Below are 19,658 nucleotides of genomic sequence, written 5' to 3'. Positions count from 1 at the left end.
GGAAACTTATACTGTGTTTATTTCATTTGTATCAGACTTATATATTATTTCTAAAGGGAAAGGTGTTATTTTGCAGGAAAGGGCTAAATTACAGCTTTTGTGATGGACAAAGCTCAGCGTTGGTTTTAAAAGTGTAGTTTTTAATCAGAAGCACACAGGCCGCAAGTGTTTTTCTGTCTGTCTCTGCTTTCCAGGTATCTTCGAGCTCCTTCCTAGTAGGATTTTTCCTGGTTAGACAGTGTCTAGCCTGGACGTCAGTGGAAGTCCCCTTCTAAGCTCTGAGAAGGGTCTCCAATGATGTTGGGGACTCTGATGTTATAAGTTGAGACCTGGGTACGGGCGGTAAGGCGAAGCCGTTTGGTCTTATCAGAGACCGTATCAGATCTGGCTGTCCTCGAGGGAAGGGAAATCTAACCCTTGCACAGCCTGGCCATTTTCAAATTTATATCCCTTTACTTTCCTCCTAGCTCCTCCCCTCACTCCCAATTTATAGATAAGGGCGGTTTGGGTTTTCTTTTTCTTTTCTTTCTTTCTGTTTTTTTTCTTTCATTGCAAGCACATTCCTTTTAAGGTGTGGTGATTTCTGACTTGGCAAACTCTCAGCTCCCTTTGTGGTAACACCTGGCTAAGGAGGGAACGTCAGAAGGGATTCTGCTGTTCCGAACAGGAAGAAATACAGCCTTTCTGGCCAGGCCTTCTCCACCACCACCTCTCAGAAACCAGAGACGTTGTATTTTAAAAGTAAAGTGGGAGTGGATTTCTGGGAAAGGGCTAGGAGGCAACACTTTTGGTTATGGTTTCCCTTGAGGAAAACTGAGTCACACTGAGAGCACAGTGGCTGTGTGTGAATGTCTGTGTTGGGCGAGTTTTCCTTTCCTGGGATCTAATGGTGTTTTAGGCTCAGGTACTAGAGGAGACCCTAATTACTTTATATTTTTTCATTATGAGATGAAGATGAAGTTTGGGTGCCCATGTGTTTGGTTTTAGATGTACATGTGCTTCAGACTTTGCACTGTGGGATGCTCCATGCTGCTGTGATTTAAGGAAAAGGAAGTGGCTTTTACCCCTGCAACTCACATCCATAGATAGAGCTGAAGCTGAATAAGTAATATCTCATCCCGAGATGAAAAGGAGGGCCTGCTCCCTTCCCTGTGCTCACACCCCTCCTGCAGGTGTGGGCTCCCACTCTCCTCCACCCTAAGGCTGTCCTCAATGTTCATTTTAACATCAATCCTCCTATATATAAATTTCGTGGGGTTGAGGTCACAGAGTGGTATTGGTCCCCTGCTCCTTCAAAGGATGGCTCTGAAAGGTAGCTCTCTACCCTCCTCTGATGTTGGTGCTTCTATCTTTGGGGTCAGTCACAGTCCTGTCTGGCAATCTGAGGAGTAACCAAAGCTATTGCCAATTTCTGAACATCCAGCTCCCCATTATCCTTTACTCTGCTGGCTCCCCAACAGAGGGTTTGATATCCTTTCAGGGCTCTTGGCTCTAGTGTGACTGGTACTGTAGAAGCGACAGCATCCTTGAAATTAGGGCCAACAGTCTACATGGACAAGACTTAGGTCTCAGAATGCTCCTTCCTGCTGCTCCATCCTTTAGAAGTACAACAGTTTAAAAAAATAAGACTCGCATTGTCAAATCCTAACCTAATGTAGGGAGATCTAATAGATCAGGAGGCATAATCTGAGAGCACTTGCTGCCATTCCTTTCTACTTTGGGAGCCCCGCATTCAGAACACACTGGATTAGCCATTTCTGACTGCTTCCGCAGTTGGACTTGAATGGTGAATGCTTTCTAGCTGGTTTGTTCATTCATTGTTTCTTTTCAGTTTTTAAGAGGCAACCCGTCACATGAGTTTCTGGAATGGTCTGTTTCCATCAGAAAGGTCACTCACCCTGAATTTTCATAAGGCCTTGATACCAGCCCTGAGGATCTAGGGATGCCAGCCAAGAAGGAGATTGAAGAGCCACAAAGAGAGGATTCTTTTCTGGACTTCTGAAGGGTGATTCATGCTTCAAGATAAAATGTGCTTCCTGGGCTCCACGGTTTCAGTGCTTGCACGGTCAATGGAGGGACAGGCCCTGGTGCAGCAAGAAGCCCACCTTAGAGACAATAATCGCTGTTCTTTGGAGCAATGGCAGGGACCTATTTTTAGCCTATTGTCGACCCCTATCTTCTTTTTCTATAGCTTGCCTTGGCCAGACCCCATTCTAGTCTGTAGGTTCCCCCTCCCTCTCATTCCCAAAGAGGCCTTTCCAAAGCCAGGGGTAAGGTATCCAGGGCATCGGTCTTACTTTCAACTACCCTCTTAAACATGGACGAGCAATATTGTCAGCACTGGGTAACACCAGGAGCAGCTTCAGATTTTTGTGTTGTAATTGTGTTTTTACCTGTTACAAACAAGGAGATGGCTTTCTTATGCTGACCTATAGATGCCTTGAGGCTTTCATAGAGCCTGATCCGTTTTCTAGCACATGGTGAGTGCTTGTTAAATCATCAGCTGTGGTACTTGGATGTGATCAGATACTCAGATTTCTAGGTCATTGGGCAATGATGTCGTTTGTGCAGGAGCTGATGATTGGCAAAGGCTTCCAGAATCAGGGAATTTTGGATCCCTCCCTGGCTCACTTGTGTGACCTTGGACAGCCAATTGCAGCCCTTTGAGCCTTAATTCCACAAATGGAGCTTCAGCTGGCTTCAGTGGTCACAAGAACGATAACAGTGTCAGCCACCATACTTACTATATGCCAGGCCTTGGGCTAAGCACTTGACATAAGTTCTGTTTTTCTCACAGCATTGAGATAGCTACTATTAATTATCTTCATTTTACAGCTGGAAAAACTGTGGCTCTGAAAGATAAAGTGATTGCACGTGTCACACAGCTAGCAAGTGTCCAAACTGGGATCTGAACTGAGATCAGTCTGATTCTATTGCGTTCTATAACTTTGGATCAAAGGATGGAACAAATGTTGAGGAGAAGGTGAATGTGGAGATAGTGTTAGACATAAGAAGGAGAGCTGATGTGGAGTAAACACAGCTAGTTAAAAGGAGATGGAAGTAGATTCTTATTTGAAAAACAACATCCCAGTGAATGTTCAGGAAGGAGAGAGATGTTGGTACCCTGCACTGAGGAAGTAGACCAGATGGCCTGGGAGTTACTATAAGGGGAACAGACTTTCTGCTTGGCATAAGAATATATCTCATAAACCCCATTTCATTTTGATGCCAAAATTGTTCTCTCGCTTAACAGACTCTCTGGGCAGCATTTTCTGTCACCCTACTGCCACTAGTCATAATAGCGTACCTTTGCAGATGCTCGACTCCAGATCGCATCCTCCAACCTGGTTTCTGGACCTTCCTCTGCTCATCATTATAGTCCAGCTGTGGAGACCTGATTATGACTCTGAGGTCCCAGGTATACTCTTCAAAGCGTACCAAGCATTGGACTATCCTGTTCTTCCGAGAAAGTATTTGTGGCCACTGATTACTCCTTTCAAAGTGACCAGCTAGTTCACTGAGGTGGTTCTCCTCATTTTCATCCTTGTTTGTTCTAGGCAAGTTAATTTTTTTAAGTTTATGTATTTATTTTTGAAAAAGAGAGAGAGAGTTGGGGAGGGGTGGAGAGAGAGGGAAGAAAGAGAATCCCAAGCATGCGCCACACGGTCAGCGTGGAGCCCAGTGCAGCGCTTGATCTCACAAACCATGAGATCATGACCTGAGCCAAAATCAAAAGTCAGATGCTTAACTGATTGAGCCACCCAGGCAGCGCCCCCCTCCCCCTCTCCCGCCCATGCAAGTTAATTCAAACTCTTCTATCATTTTGAGGTGTTTGTGGAAGAGGAATGAAGGTTGAGATGGTGGCCCATGGAGGTAAGCTTACCTCTCTTTGAAAGTTAGCATGATGGTGTATAATGGAGCATGATGCTAGGGTCCAGGCATTTGGGTTCTCTCAGCTCAGTGACTCTGGGCACATGGTGTGAGTGCTTTGGCTTTTAGTTTCCTTATATGTAAAGTGAGAATGTTGGAAGAGAGATTCTATAATATATCCTCCAGCAATAAAGCTGGCTGATCCAGTAGAGTCTGGATAATTTGGTCCTTTCTTCAGAAATAACTTAGCTGGTCTGGAATTGTAGGAGGTCAGAGCTGGGAGAACAGAGGTGGAGTTGAAGGAGAAAGAAGCCAACTTGGAAATTAAGGGACAAAGTCAGTGCAGGAGCATGTCCCGTCTTGTAAAGCGGGACGGGTCAGGTCATTGCTCCTTTGACCATTTAAGTCAGGCAGCTGAGAGGTGGCATCTTTTCACCCTGTATACACCATCCCCTCAACTGAGGGGAGCATCCCTTTTATCTTGTCTTAAAACTTAAACTTCACACTCCCCTCATCCTCCAATTGTTCCCAAGTGAAGGCAGCAGGGAAGCTGTGTATTGGTGTATGTTTCACATTCTGCACTTGGATTTGGCAGACTCCAGGGCCTGTTTCAACCCAGGATCCCCCCTAAGCCTCCAGGACCTGGGGACTTTGGCTGATGCTTTCCAGGTGACTCAGTGTTAGTGAGAACATGCTTCCTTTTGCTGCCTTCACTCTGCCTGGAAGCCCAGCTTAGGAACTCAGGGAGTCACAGCTTTTTTCTTCATGGAATTGGGCCATCTTGATTTCCCATTGAACAATGCCATTTGTCCAAGGATCCTTGGATTCTGCTATCCATTGGTACAACATCTATTTTCATTTAATCGTATTCAAGGTTGAGGAGCAAATGAGTTCCCACTGAACCTACCAAACCAATGGTAGGTTCTGCCTCTGCCTGCCTTGCTTTCCCCCTTAACTCCTTACTGCCCTTATACCAGTTATTTCCAGTGGTGGTTACCATACCACTGGGAATGTGAGAGATGTTAGAAACTAATTAGAAACTGATGTTTCAGTTGATATAGGGACAAAACATTTCATTTTAATAGCTATGTTTCTAATGAGTGTAAAGAAACAAGACTCATCGGGGGTGTACTTACAAAGTGACTTTATTTTGTCTTCCACTGTCCTTTTATGCTTATTCAGTGGGATTCATTCTTTCCCGGCCTTGGGATGAAAACTCAGTCAGACCCCATAACTTTTTGGGTCATTCTTGGGCGGTAGAAGGTCCTGTGGTCACTTTAAGTCACAAAACGTAGTCTCAGATCAGTAGTTAATACGTCCAGTCCTTTGTCACTGGATTGGGAGGGACAGGAAAGGGCTCACTTGGCCAGGCCTGTGGTCTGCTGGCTTCCAGCTTCCTGGGCAGAGCAGGTATGTAGTGCTGATTCTCCTTTATGGCCACATTCATGGGTTTCTCAGAGATTCCTCCCCCACCACTTGCTAGGATCAGTCACTTCCAGTTGTCTTGAAAAGAGCAAATTTTCCTTTCTATTCTAGATGATTGTTCTTTCCTCAGCTCCTAAAACCCAGTGATTTGCCTCCAGCCTCTTCCAGCTAAGGTCCTGCAGTCTGTCCACCTGGCCCTCTTGGACAAGACCTGCTCTGGTCTCGTGCCAGCCTTCTCTTGCATGTGGCCCCATTAGCCAGAAGAAGCAATCGTGTGGCCTTTGGTGCAGTGAAGCTGGGAATGCAGGCTGAACCCCCAGCTCAGCCGTCTGCCTTCGCTCCTCTGATAGCAAATGGCCAGTCTGTGTCTCTCACCTTCTGTGCCTCAGGTGGTGATCAGATGCTGGTCCTGTGCCAGGTAGATGCCCTCCTAGTTGCAGGGTCAGACATCAAGCTTCCTGAGCCGTCCTGTTGAAGCCCCTCTCACGGGCTTGGAAGTGTCAGACCTGCTATCCTCAGTGCCTTAATTAGGACTTTAGATTCAACCTCCTGATATATGTGTGTCATCAAAACCATAACTGTCATGAGAAGCCCGTGACTTCATGGCTACTATTGCTTAGGATACAGCTGCGGTACATATTAAACTAAAAATTTAACTTAAATAAAAATAGTTAACAACAGCTAACACTTAACTGAGTACTCCTAATGCAGGGTACTGTTTTCAGTACCATAAACGTGCTCTTTCATTTAACCCTCATGGGAGAGACACTTATATTATTTCTATCCTACAAATGAGTAAACTGAACAAAGAGAGGTCTAACAGTTTGTCCAAGGTCACACAGTTGGCATCAGAGCCAGGATTCAGATGGAAAGAATCTGAGCCCAGAGCATGCTCTTTTAAACCACTCTACTCTGTCTGCCCACAAGGGTGGTGGGCAGTCATGGCAAGTCATGAGGTGGAAAGCAAACGGTTGGATGCCTTAGGGGCATCAGCGTAGATTCTTCATTCCGGCATTTAAGGTCTCCATGCACTGCCTTTCCCTTTCCCTTTCCCAATAGCTCCTTCTATGCCCTTTACAGGAGGCTCATACTCTTGCATGGCTACCCTGCGCATATATTGTTTCCCTGCCCAGAGGGCCCTCTGCTTTTCTGCCTCCCCAAATCAAAGTCCTTTTTCAAAGTCAGACCTCATCTTTGCTGCAAAGGTATATTTGACCCAAACCACTTCAGCTGGGATCTTTTACTCCTCTTGGAATTTCATCACTAAATCGGCAGTTTATTATGTGCTTTTCGGCAAAGAGCAGTGGAGGGCAGTTAGCAAACCCAGATTCTGATCTGTGCCATGAAATGCCTGTTGCTAACTTTGCTAACTTATGCGAGACCTGAGACCTCTCTGAACCTTGGTTTCAACATTTTTTTTCTCCAAGTTTTTGTTTAAATTCCACTTAGTTAACATACGGTGAAACATTAGTTTTGGGTGTGGAATTTATTTTTTTATTATTTTTTAATTTTATTTTTTATTTTTTAAAAAATTTACATCCAAATTAGTTAGCATATAGTGCAACAGTGATTTCAGGAGTAGATTCCTTAATGCCCCTTACCCATTTAGCCCATCCCCTCTCCCACAACCCCTCCAGTAACCCTCAGTTTGTTCTCCATATTTATGAATCTCTTCTGAAGTGTGGAATTTAGTGACTCATCATTTAATACAACACCCAGTGCTCATCACAGGTGCTCTCGTTAGTACCCATCACTCATTTAACCCATCCCCCCTCCCACCCACTAATGGTTTCGACATTTTTAAACTGTGGGTGTGGATTAACTCCCTTCAGTTTTCAGTGTATCCTGATTTATGTTTACCTTCTTGTCCCCACTAATCTTTCAAGCTCTTGAGGGCTGGAACTGTGTCTTGTATGTCTTTTTACCTCCCAGGATTCTGCCCAGGGTTTTACACACAAAATGGATTTACTATCAGTTGGTTGACTGATGGGAAATGCTGCTGTAAGTCTGCTCTGAGTTTGACTGACTTTTAGAAATCACCTTCTTCTGTGTGATCACCAGTGAGGACTTTGCAGTGTTCTATTCTGCACAAGTTTTAACAAAAGGTTGGGTCCAATCTGCTGCCTTTTATCTTTGAGAGACCTAATGTAATGCCATTAAGGCCCACACTCCTTTATCTGAAGTTTGAAAATCCAAAACATTCAAAAACCAAAAACTTTTCTTTAACTCCTGTAATGGCAAAACCTGATCTGACTTATCTGCTGTGCAGAGTGTGACTATTCATAGATGTGGCCACAAAAATGTTTATGTGTTTACTTGAGGGTGCTGCCCCAGACCCTGCTGTGGGGATTACGTAACGCATGGGTTGTGTCCTACGCTACTTCTTAGAAAATCTAAAAGATGCTGAATTCTGAATTTGGAAAATGGATTGTAATGCTGTTTGGTGTTAGTCCACAGAGGTGCTATTGGCATTCTGGGTGGGACTGGCCTTTGTTATGCAAGACTCTTCTGACATCAGAGAACCTCACATTACCTTTGCCTCTGGCCTTGCCCTAATCCCAGTCCTGATTCCAACATGACAGCCAGTGCCTTTGTTTACCAATTTGATTTTTTAAAAATATTGCATTATGAGATCATTCATCTTGATTTGTAAGTGTTGTTGGCACCACATTGAAGTTTGTGTCTGAGGCAAGGGCCTTTCTTGCCTCACTTGCCTCACTTAGACACCCTGCATGACTCCTGAACCAAGAATGCTTTCCTCTTCCCACCTCCCTGACTCTGGCATGAACTGGTTTGTCCTCAAAGTGGGAGCTACCTACTGGGCGTTTGCAGCTCATTTCAACATCTGATGCCCTGTCGGCTGAATCAGCTGTCAGAGACCCTTGTAAACTGGTTCCTGAATGCACTTCCTACATCTGGATGTTTCTTTGGAGTCCAAGTGAGCCTGGTCCCTCTACTTCCTTCTAGGAAGTGATACACCTTCTCATGTGAGAGTCAAAATGCTTGTAAATCCCTACATCTGCTTTGACCTGACGTTAAAAAAAAAAAAAAAAAAAAAAAAAAAAAAAATATATATATATATATATATATATATATATATATATATATATATATATATTTATATATAAAGAAGATATTTGTATATATAAAGAAGATATTCCCCAGACCAAGCCTGGCACCTATTTCTTTGACTTCTTCTAAATACATCTTTGCCTCCAGACATTAAACCATTTATCATTTCCCTGGCCCCTATGGATGACTTGTGGTCTTTTACCTATTGTCACTATGCTGGAAAATGCTGAGATATAGTATAATTTAAATTAAATATGGAGATGAAATTTCCCAAAGGTGCCCAATTGAATACTTTTCTTCTTATGCCCCATCAGTTGACCACATTGTCTATATACCCATCATTCAGGATCCTCATGTCAATATCTGACATTGCTCCCACCACACACACACACACACACACACACACACACACACAGAGCCTCCCTCCCCTGGTGCCCTGTCATAGCTGGGTGTGGTCACCTTTAACACAGCCAGACAGCTGACCCAGTCTTTTTAAGACTGTGGGATTGAGTTTCTTCTGTGGGATTTATCTTTTGAAGCCACCCTAATTCTGTTTCCTCCTTGATTCCCCTTGGCACTATAGTTTCTCTTGCTTCTAAGGGCACATGATCTGGAATGGTGCCCCCTTTTTATCTAGCAAATATTTATAATGCCTTCTGATCACCCTAAATAAAATTCCTAAATAATATGACCCACATATATACATGTTTTTTAAACAAATCAATATAATGCCCCAACTGTAATATAACAGAGAAATAAAGGAAAAGTTAGTTATAATACAGTGTCATGTATTCTAGTACGTACTAGACAGAAAACAGAAGGAAGAAGTCAGATGCTTGAACCTGTGCAGAGAATCACTGAGAATGTAACTGCCACAAATACCCACAGGATCCAGGTGTGTTGTGTGGGTGACTCAGATACCAGGAGAGGTGCTGCTGAGGTTGACGTGATTTTCCCAGATGGTCAACCGCTCTTGGTGACATTCCAAAGAATACAAAGTATAGTATCCCCTCTAACTGCACTGTGATGGCACTCCCAGACAATTCAGTATATGTTAAAACCATGCAAAAAAGTCACCTGTCAGTCCTGCTTTCTTAATAGCTCTTGAGTCTTAACTAATTTGAGTTGGCTGCTTGACCCTTGTTGGTATTCAGGATTGCAATCTCTACTTACTGTTTGGGCTGGAATAAGACCTTTAGAGGCCCTTAGCACTCATGGGCTTATGGTCCTATAAATAATTACACATAAATTAGTATAGAGTCATCATATAGAATCATGTTTTTAGAAACAGCAAAATCTATTGGTGCACCAAAGTCACAATAACTTCTCTTTGACTCTCTCGTTTTCTGTCCTTTCAAATAGTTTTCTTCACCGCCCCATCATGGCTGGCACCCTAAGCACGTGTGTACAGGCCACTTGGGCAATTCAGGGCCATGTAGAATGGCAGCTTCCTGTGGCCCGGGTTGGGCCTTTACCTCTGTGGCCTTTGCCTGCCCCTGGTGGCACAACACAGATCCTGAGTGATTGTTTAATGAATGTGTGAATGAATGCATAAATAATGAGATGATCTTGAAGGGGCTCATTTAAGTAAAAAGCACTGTAAGAGTGTAATTTACTATTATTACTAGTTTTCTGGTGTTTGGTGTTGGTAGAATTTCCAAGATTGTATATTTCCAATGTTTTAAAAACTACTGGCCCCACTCTGGTGTTTCAGCTTTCATACTCCAACCTACATAGCATTGAGGAGTCTGCCCATAAAAGATGCATATCAGATCATATTAATTTCTGAATTAATAAATGAATTTGTACAATGTGATGGTTTGCTTGATTCCCTGTAGCCTGCAGTGAGCCTGCTTAACAAGACTGGGTCAGCTGTCTGCCTGTGTTAAAGGTGACCACACCCAGCTATGACAGGGCACCTGGGGAGGGAGGCTCTGTGTGTGTGTGTGTGTGTGTGTGTGTGTGTGTGTGTGTGTGGTGGGAGCAAAGTCTACTCTGGAGTCCAGTGGTGGTGATGGTGGTGGGGTGTGGGAAATGGGACATGCACCCCAGAAAGCCTGCATGAGATCTCCAAAGGGAGGAATATGGCCTAAGGGCCTAAGGTCAGGCAGTCTGAATAGGACTAGCTACAAAATTTGGTGGTGATGGGGCAGGGGAATGAAATATCGTGAAACACCTAGAAGGCTGTGGTTTAACAAATACAACCTGACTCATTATGGTGGGCTTGTGGACAGAAGTGATGTCAAAACATCTCCAGAAAATATTAACCATATGTAATAAAAATAGACCCAAGCTTTGCGCAGTGGCAGTATCGTAGCCAATGAGGTTTATCCGAGGCGCGATTATTGCTAATTGAAAACTTTTCCTAAAAATAGACCCAAAAGGTTATATTTGTGCCCAGTGCAGACATGTGATGACCGATGTTCTCCCTGGATTTACTCTCTATGTCTGCTCCACTCCTACCCCACACCCTGTCTAGTGGAAGGGGCTCTTTTGTTGTTTTTTTCTCCAAGCTCTTTATTTAGAAGTAATTTCAAAGCCACAGAAAAGTTGCCAGAATAGTACAAAACACCCATATACTCTATCCAGATTAACTTTTTTAAACATTTGCCTCATTTTTTTTTTTTTTTATCATTTATGTTCCTTCTCTCTCTAAATTTTTTTTTTTTGGAATTTAAGATTAAGTTGCCTACATGAGGGCCCTTTATTTGTAAACATTTCAGTGTGGGTTTTCTAAGAATAAAGATATTGTTTTATATAACCTTCAGCAAATTGAACATTGATACAATACTTTATCTAATCTGCTGGCAGTATTCCAGTTTTGTCAACTGACCCAACAATGTCCTTTATAGCATTTTCCCCTCTTCAGTACAGGGTCTACTCTGGAATCTCATATTGCATTTAGTCCCCTTGCCTCTAGAATAGTTCTTTAGTCTTTCTTTGTCTTTCATGACATTGACTTCAAAAAATTTTTTTTAAGTTTATTTATTTTTGAGAGAGAGGGAGAGAGAGAATCCCAAGCAGGCCCCGTGCTGTCAGTGCAGAGCCCAATGCAGGGCTCAAACTCACGAACTGTGAGATCATGACATGAGCCAAAATCAAGAGTTGGATGCTTAACTGACTGAGCCAACCAGGCGCCCCCATGACATTGACATTTTTGAAGAATATAGTTTGCCTCTTCTACTCCCACCAGGAAGAGCAATTCATTCATCATTCACTCAACTGACATGTAAGCATGTTCTTGTGAAAGCTTCTCAGGTTTTCTTGGGCACAGGGGGATATAAAAAGAAGGCTCATGCCTCTTGGTGTCTTTAAGAAGCCTGCAGTAGAGTTGGGAGAACAGACTTGGACTCACTGAAAGGTAAAGGGCAGATAAGTTGTCAGCACTATGACCCCATAGGGCAGCTCAACCAGACCTGTCCCATGACCCTGGAGAATTAGGTGCCCTTAGGAGTTTGGGTTGAGGGGGATTCAGGGACCTTTTGTTAATGCAAGTAATCTTTGAGTGGGCCTTGAAGAATAGGCAAATATGGGTAAATGGGGAGGAGAGATAAAGGCACTCTGGGAGGGCAGCTATGTGCACAGAGACTGGGAGTTTGGGGGTGTGGATTGTGTGACTGGGGAGCAGTGAATCATGGGTCAGCCTGGATAGGGCCAAGGGTTGATATGGGGGGCAGGGTCTACCAAATCTTACTGAGCGCCCACGTCACGCCAGACATTTTAAAAAGTAACTTTTCCAGTACTCAAAGGCATATGTATTCAGTATAGGAAGTTTAGAAAAATAGAAATGCATAAAGAAAAATTTTAATGAGGTTACTCTATTCTTTCATCCCCAGATAACGGGTTAGCCATGGTGTATTTCCTTCACTTGTAAGATCTTTATCATTCTTCTGTTGTCAGTCTTATTTTGGTTCATGGATTCAGTAGCCCTTCCCATCCCTCAGGGGATATTCATTGTGCTTTTAAAAATGTTTCATTCTGTCAACTTTATTTTGCTTTCTTTATAACTTCTGTTCTGAAATTTGGTGCTTTTCTGGCAGTTTTGGTTTCTGTCAAACGTTTGGTGAGTCTTTGTTATGTGTTCCTCTCTTTGTATTGTGAGATTTTTCAGTCACCACTCTGTGAACCCTAGTTCCATGCCAATCACTGGTTGTGAACAGGGGGTGGGATGTGTCTGCTAGGGACTGGTGTCTAGGTGTCCCTTGCCCCCCTGCCCCAAGTTCCAGGACACAAACATGGGTGGAGAGGTGGGATAGGGGCCCAGCTGCTCCAAATCCAATCACCCATCACTCAGGGCTTCTCATGAGCCCCCAGTGTGCTGGCTCCAAACTTGGAGCCCCCAGAGCTGCTCCTCTGACTGAGCACAAAACCCTTCACCTCACCTGCTTGGGTTCAGATCCTAACCCAGCACTTATTAGTACCATGACTTTGAGAAAGCTGTGTAACTCTGAGTCTTATTCATAAAGTGAGGATGATAGTAGTTTGTATCTCAAAGGATTATTGTGAATATTAAATGAAATAATACAAAGTTCTAAGAATAGTGTCTGTCATATTTATATGCTGTGTGAGTGTCAGTTACTATTAATATTGTTATTTTTTTCATGGTTTTATTTTTGGGGGTTGTGGTTTCTTCATCAGTTTATTCCCATTTGCCTTCCATCTTCAGGGACCCCATATCACTCCTTGTTTTCTGGTGCTGCAATGGATTTACTCTTCCTAGAAAATGTCTCTTCTGCCATTTTCTGGGGCCTTGGGGGTGGCAGGTATATTCCCCTGGTCCTGCCATAGTGATATAGTCATGCATTTCCTTCAAGTCTTTCTTCTCTGAATATGTGTGGGTGTTACTTTTTATCTGTAACACATATGTTGGGGCATCCAGGCCTCAGCCAGGACTCATCACCAGGTCTGTGTTACCTGATGCTGACTCTGTCCTGTGCAGAGGTGGGAGGTGATGAGTTCTCTTCTCAGCCTTCCTCAGACTAGTTTGAGGTTGTCCTAATGAATGTAATGGGCCCTCTGTTTCCTTTGTCAAAAGGAATGTTAATTATTTTCAGCAGTCTAATTATGTGGCTAATGAGAGACTGACTGCGATAACATCCCTTTAATTACTCTTGCCTAAGTGCTGTTTGGAGCCATATTTTGAACATGCTGCAAGGCTCAGTGCTTTCACAGTAGATGGAGCTGTCCAGCGAGAGGCTGAGTGGAGGGCCAGGGCTGCAGGGCTTACGCTCGTAGTGGAAGTGCCTAGCTGCAGTCAGGACCCAGCCAGGTGTATGCTGTCCTTTCCTCTGGGCCATTACTTAAATGAAGGGGACATTCAGATTGGGTCACATGTAGAGCAGACAGCAACTGTCACAGCTCCTTCAGTACATCTCATTCCTGTGTTTCCCCCAGTGCATCTGCTGTTCAGTCTTGTCTTGGCCGGGCCTCCTCCCTCACTCATGGAGTACCTGCGCCTTGCCTTTTTCCTCATTCTGCACTTGGATGTTGAGTCCCTACTATATGTTGAGTTTTTACCCAGGACATGGGGAGGCAAAGGTAAGGAACTCATGGTTCATATAGCTTTCTATAACAAAATTTTCTCATGCCCCTCCCTTCTTTGCCCAGGAGAAATGCCACATGTCTGTGTTCCGACCCCTACCACCTTCTCAGGTTTGTCTTCTGTATTGTGGCCTTCCTGTGGTTTCAATGTGGTGTCTTTCAATAACTGGGCCTTCATGGGCAGACCCTTGGAGGCAGCTCTCCCAAGGCCCTGGTGGACTTGAATATGCTGGGAGGGGCAGCTGACATGAGAACCCACTGTCAACTGTTGGTGGCCCATTGCTATAGGTAAATGAAGTCCCCTATTTCCTGTCCATACATCCCCATCTCTCCTGAGTGGTGTAAGAGAAAAAAGTGCTAGTAAAAACTTGACCCTCCCTTTAACTTCTTTGAGTTTCCAACCCCTCCTGAGTAAATCTGAGTTAATGCCTCCATCCCAGACTTGTGAGGGGTTCTGTGTGGAAGCTGCCTGGCACACAGGAGGTGCCCAATAAACACTCTGGACTTTTTAAACACTCCAGGCAGCACCCCTAGACGGAGTTATAGCCAGAGACGCAGGGACTGACCTCATTCAGCAAGAGCCCTCTCCTGGTTCTTGGATATAAGTTGCAGTGGACAGAGACTTTCATAAAACAATGGTTCACCCTCCCCCCACCCCCCATCTTAACAATGGTTAACTAGGCCTGAGCCTGAGGAAGAGAGGAAGGGCAGGGGTATCTATTCACAAGAAAAGCTTTTCCAAGAGCAAGAAAATGTAGCTGAGTTTTAGGTCTGTATGTTTGGCAGCCTTCTGGTCACCCTGGATAAGCTCCAGAGCAGTGCAGCTCAATACAACTTTGTGTGATGATGGAAATATTCTATATCTGTACTGTCCAATATAGTAGACACTAGCCACATGTAGCTGTTGAACACTGGAAATGTGGCTAGTACAATGGAGGGATGCAATTTTTAATTTTATTCATTTTTAGTAAATTTAAATTTAAATAGCCACATGTAGCTATCAAATTGGACAATGCTGTTCTAGAGCTTATAGAAAAACAATCTAGTTGTGCACTACTTGTTCTTGCACTATTAGTTTTCCCATATCCAGTTTGTAGAAGAGAGTCAAGGCACGCTAGGTTGCTGGCAAGGGTCATGTGTGGTGAAAGGGGAAATGACAAAGTCTGGGCAGCACCCAGAAGGGAGGTTTGGAGCCCCCAAAACTATAGACATCCTGCTGAGAGGGACGCAGCTAGCTAGGCATCTGACCTTATTCTCAGTTCTAACTGTGTGCAAGGGCAGAGCCACTGGTCTGCATGGCAGCAGAGGTGGGCAGGTGGTGCTCAGATATATGATTCTCATGCCAAAAAGGTATGTTCCAGGTGGGGGAAAATTACTTGTGTTAGTCAGGATTTTCTTGATTTCAGATGACAGAAAACTTAACAAACTAGGTGGAGTTAAAAAGGAACATTTACTTTCTTGTTAAAGTGAAATAATCAGGTTAGAGAAGGCCTAGTAAATTTACTTAAATTCTTTTGATGGGAAGCAGGTGGAAAATCCAGGCCATCAGTCAACAAGAGATTTAACTTTGCTTTTATTTGTTAATAAATATATTGCCAAAGCTGACTGGGACCTGCACCTTCCAGCCCCTGCCCACAGGGCAACTGTGCTGGGCATGTCCCCTTGGCAACTGGGGCTTTGCCATGGCCCAGGTGGCACTGTAGGGACCACCAGATGACTTTTGCAATGAGGGGCAGGGAACGTTTGACCCCTTAATTACACTTTTTAGTTGCTCTGGCCTTGCTGTTTCTCAAACTTGTTTTTTAGTTTGCTCCTCCCTCAGGGTCTTTTTACTTACTATTCCCTGTGCCTAGAATGCTTTTCCCAAAGCTCTTTGAAAGGCTTCTTTGCAGAGCGCCTGGGTAGCTTAGTCAATTGGGTGTCTGACCCTTGATTTCAGCTCAAGTCGTGATCTCATGGTGGTGGGGTCGAGCCCCACGTTGGACTTCATGGTGAGTGTGGAGCCTGCTTGGGATTCTCTCTCTCTCTCTCTCTCTCTCTCTCTGTCTCTCTCTCTGTCTCTCTCTCTGCTGCTGCTTCCCTGAGCTCTCTCTCTCTCAAAATAAATAAATAAACATTCAAACACACACACAAATCACTTTAAAAAAAGAAAGAAAGGCTTCTTTGCATCTTTCTCATCTATGCCCAAATGCTACCTCCTTAGAGAAGTTTAAGATGTGCTCTCCACATCCAGTTTCTCTGTCCTCACCAGGCATCTCCCCTTCTTTGTGGCATATTATCAGACATTACGGCATGTCAGCTAGCCTAATCATTGTCTGTCTCCCCACAGAGATGTGAGCTCCAAGGGGGCAGGAGCATTGTCTTATTCACACTCAGTTCAGTGCCTGGCCTTCAGCAGGTGCTTGATAAATATTTGTTGACCACTGGAATACAACACCTTGAATAAACATGTTAGCCTCCACGGGACTTCTTGGACTAAGTCTCTGGTTGTTTAGAAATCTCTGGGGGTGGCTTGGCTATAGAAAGCTGTGAAAAGCAGGCCACTGGGTGTCATGCTGTTCAGAGGGCTCACTGGGCATCTTTCTGCCTCTACTGGTGAGGCAACTAAGGGGCAGGGCAGGGTTCCCATTGCTCCAAAGGTATGGAGGTGGTTGGGTAACCTATGGGATACCCTAAGGACATGGGCAGTAATAGGGAGAACCTTGATAAATAAATTCCTGGTCACTTAGTCAGTGACGCTGTTAGGCTACTGACTGTCCTTTTCCAGATGACAGGAGAAGCCTTGCTGGTCTCACGTGACCAGGATTCCAGGGCCCCTCAGCTGCTGCCTGATGGGATCTGCATAGGGGATTATTGATGAAGGGGAGGTGAGGCAGCTCTTTACTGTAACACATGCCTTGCTCTGGGACGGCAGCCAGGCAGCTAATTAGAGAGCCCAGCAGCTGTCCAGCCTTTCAGGCAGCAGGCAGCAGCTACCCAGGGCCAGGGGCTGGGGTGGGAAGGAAAGAGGAGGGGCACAGGGCCAGAGACCACCTTCCAAGGTGTAGGGGATGGGTGGTCAGGGTTTGTTTAGAAGGGGACATGGAGAAAGGCACACAAGGCAGGAGGGGCTAGTTGGGGAGAAGGAAGGAAGGAGAGGAGGGTGACAGGACAGAGTAGCCTGCAAGTGAGGAAGAAGACAGATTGGTGAGATGTCCGGCAGGCAGAGAAACCTAGACTCTAAGCCCTAAACGAGGGGGCATGGAGTGGAAGGACAGGGTCAAATGGAGCGTGTGGGCAGCCTGTTTCCTAGGTACACCAACCTCTTCCATGGCAGTCAGGCCCAAGGGCTTGGGTCTTCCCCTGGGGGAGCTGAGTCGACACAGGTGCATTTGCACTTTCATATAGTCTCTCACTGACTCCAGAAGTTGCCAAATCTGCTTGTGTTCAGAGCTGGTCTTACTATAGGACAAGTAAAATCAATTCTGCATCCCGTGGGAAGAACCAGGACACTTTGAGTAATCAGAGGGCTCCCCCAGTGGGTTTTGGGGGGCATTTACTCTTTACTTTGTAGGCACCTAGGGTTGAGGGGAGATCTGGGGACGAGGAGATTGAGAGGGACAAAGGGATGTATTTGCCTGCCACTTCCTGGCTCCGGTCTTAGGTTCTGGGCCATGGAGAGAGGGCGGAGAGTGGGGGGAGGTTTGGTTTTTAGGTTCCGGTCAGGGAAGTAGAGCTTCAATCCTGCAAGTCCAGCTTACCCTAAATAGTTATAGTGGAGGGGAGAGAATGATGCACAGGGACTTTCCTGCCAGCAGCTGCTGGTTAAACCTCTTTGGGAAATGAATGCTATGTGCATGAAAACTGGATGTGCCTTTTGAGAGTGCCAGCACATTGTAGAAATAACAGAATAGGCATTGTTATTCTCTGACCTGAGCCTCAGCTTGGACCCTTGCCCACATAGGAGCCTGCAGTTTCTCCTGGGATGCCTGGGACATTTTGTTCCTTCCCTAGCCTTCCTCGTGTGACATGTCTTCTTTCTTGTCCCTACCCAAGGCATCCACTCGTCTGTCCTGACCCCTCTGTCCAGGTGATGGCTCTTGGAGGTGGGAGGAGAGTGAACATCATCCTTTATTCTCTCATTTGCAAAGATAGCCCTGGCCACTGTAAACCAATATTTATGGTGCTTTGTGGGAGAGAGCCCTTCCATGACGAGGTGGCCTAAAAATTAGGGAAGAACACTAGACATCACTGTTTGGTTGATAACACTGGATGGTGCAATCACCCAAGCATTTAGCTGGGCCCTTCTCAGCCTTGCTTGTCCATCCATCCAAAAGAAATTCCATGGCCTTGAGGAATTCATCATGTGGAGGGGGAAACAGACAATAATAACTTTAAGATGGGACATTATGTTTCAATGGAAGGATGTTCAAAGTCCTGTGGGAACATCAGTGATGGAATAGCTGGGGGCTTAGGAGGGTTCACAAAGGAATGAGGAGGGAGCAGGGTCTCAGAGGAGCGCCTGGGCATGTTGATGAAGCTGGACGGACAGACTCAGGCTCTATGCTTACAAATAAGCGGCTTACAGAACAGACTAAGTAGATTATAGTGAATGAGGGACAGGTGCATGCAGACGTATGGGAAGCAGCTTGAAGTCATGATGTATGGGGAGAGGGGTGATTCTGGAGCCTAAAGACCAGGGTTTGAGTCAAATGTGTAGATTTGGCCTAATCTCTTAATGTCTTGAGATTCAGAGTTTTCGTCTCTGAAATGGGGTTGGTGGTGGGAGTGGGGTAGGGTGGGTGGTGATAACTCCTGCCCTCCCTGCAGGAGTCTTGGGAGAATCATGAGAGATGATGTACTGGAAAAAGTGTTTTAAGTTCTGCCCACATTAGTTGCTATAAGGGCTCTTCACACATTCATATGCTCCAAAAACGTCTAGTTCACGCCCTGTGGTCCACAAAGGAGCCTCATGCCACCTACACCAGGGACCTGCTCTGAGGGGCCAAGGAGTGTCAGCGGGGGCTGGGGACAACATGTGTACTTGGAGGCAGGGGTGGGATCCCTGCTAGACTGTTGCCTCCTTGTCCAGCCCCCAGCAGCTCCCTGGTGGAAGAGCCTCAGACCAGGAAGCAGGAGGTGTCCGGTGCCAGGCCAGCCTCGGAAAGGAGCCTCTTCTGACTGCAGCAGCTTCATCTGCCAGGGCGGCATCTCAGCCAGCAGCGGCGGGCTCCCAGGGCTGACTGCAGCGACCAGCAGGCTGTGCTGCCAGGATGTGGGCTTTGGTTTCTGTTTCTGTTTTGTCTCGTGCTTGTTGATGTGGCCTGCTTAGTTCCCCTGGGAAGGGGAAGTGCCGGTGGGTGGGATTGAACTCCCAGGCACAGGTCATGGTGGTACTGGGGGTAGAGGGGGTATCGGACATGCCCCATGAAAGCCCTTTCCTTGAGGTAATGGGTATGTGCCAGGCTGGCTGGGAGAAGGGAGGAGGATCGACAGGTGGGGCAGGTTGAGGCTTCTGTATGTAGAGCAGCTGGGGAGGAGCCAGGGAGCACAGCAGCCCACTGCATTTTGCTCTCCGTCCTTCACTTGTCTCAGTGCAGGAAGAGGGGGGTGCAGCGGCTGGTGACCCAGGGGTGCACAGCCTTCCGGGCCACAAGCACCTGTGCATGCAGTGAATTCTGCCCTTTCACTTCTCCTCGGCTCCCATGCTGCCTTGCAAGTTGTCAGCTCAGGGAGCTCAGAGAGCCTGGGAGGTATGGGCAGGGAGGAAG

The 19,658-nt window shown here is 45.6% G+C and overlaps 1 protein-coding gene and 1 pseudogene across 9 annotated transcripts in view; both read left to right on the top strand.

Annotated features, from left to right (window-relative positions):
- Positions 1 to 19,658, top strand: part of TMEM229B (transmembrane protein 229B) — a 38,885-nt gene that overhangs the window by 2,752 nt on the left and 16,475 nt on the right. The window contains exon 1 of one of the 9 annotated variants that reach the window (XM_053889521.1): positions 19,219 to 19,243. The exons of 7 other annotated variants lie outside the window; for them this stretch is intronic. The gene's annotated coding sequence lies outside the window, so the exon portion shown is untranslated. Of the gene's footprint in view, positions 1 to 19,218; positions 19,335 to 19,658 lie in introns of those variants that run through there. One more of the 9 variants, XM_053889519.1, reaches the window with a different exon arrangement.
- LOC128773386 (U4 spliceosomal RNA) lies at positions 10,659 to 10,775 on the top strand (annotated as a pseudogene).

Source organism: Panthera pardus, unplaced genomic scaffold (genome assembly GCF_024362965.1).
Source record: "Panthera pardus isolate Hobbes unplaced genomic scaffold, ASM2436296v1 HiC_scaffold_24, whole genome shotgun sequence".
Classification (NCBI taxonomy): domain Eukaryota; kingdom Metazoa; phylum Chordata; class Mammalia; order Carnivora; family Felidae; genus Panthera; species Panthera pardus.
Note: the sequence above shows the minus strand (reverse complement) of the source record. Positions and strands in the feature narration are given on the sequence as shown.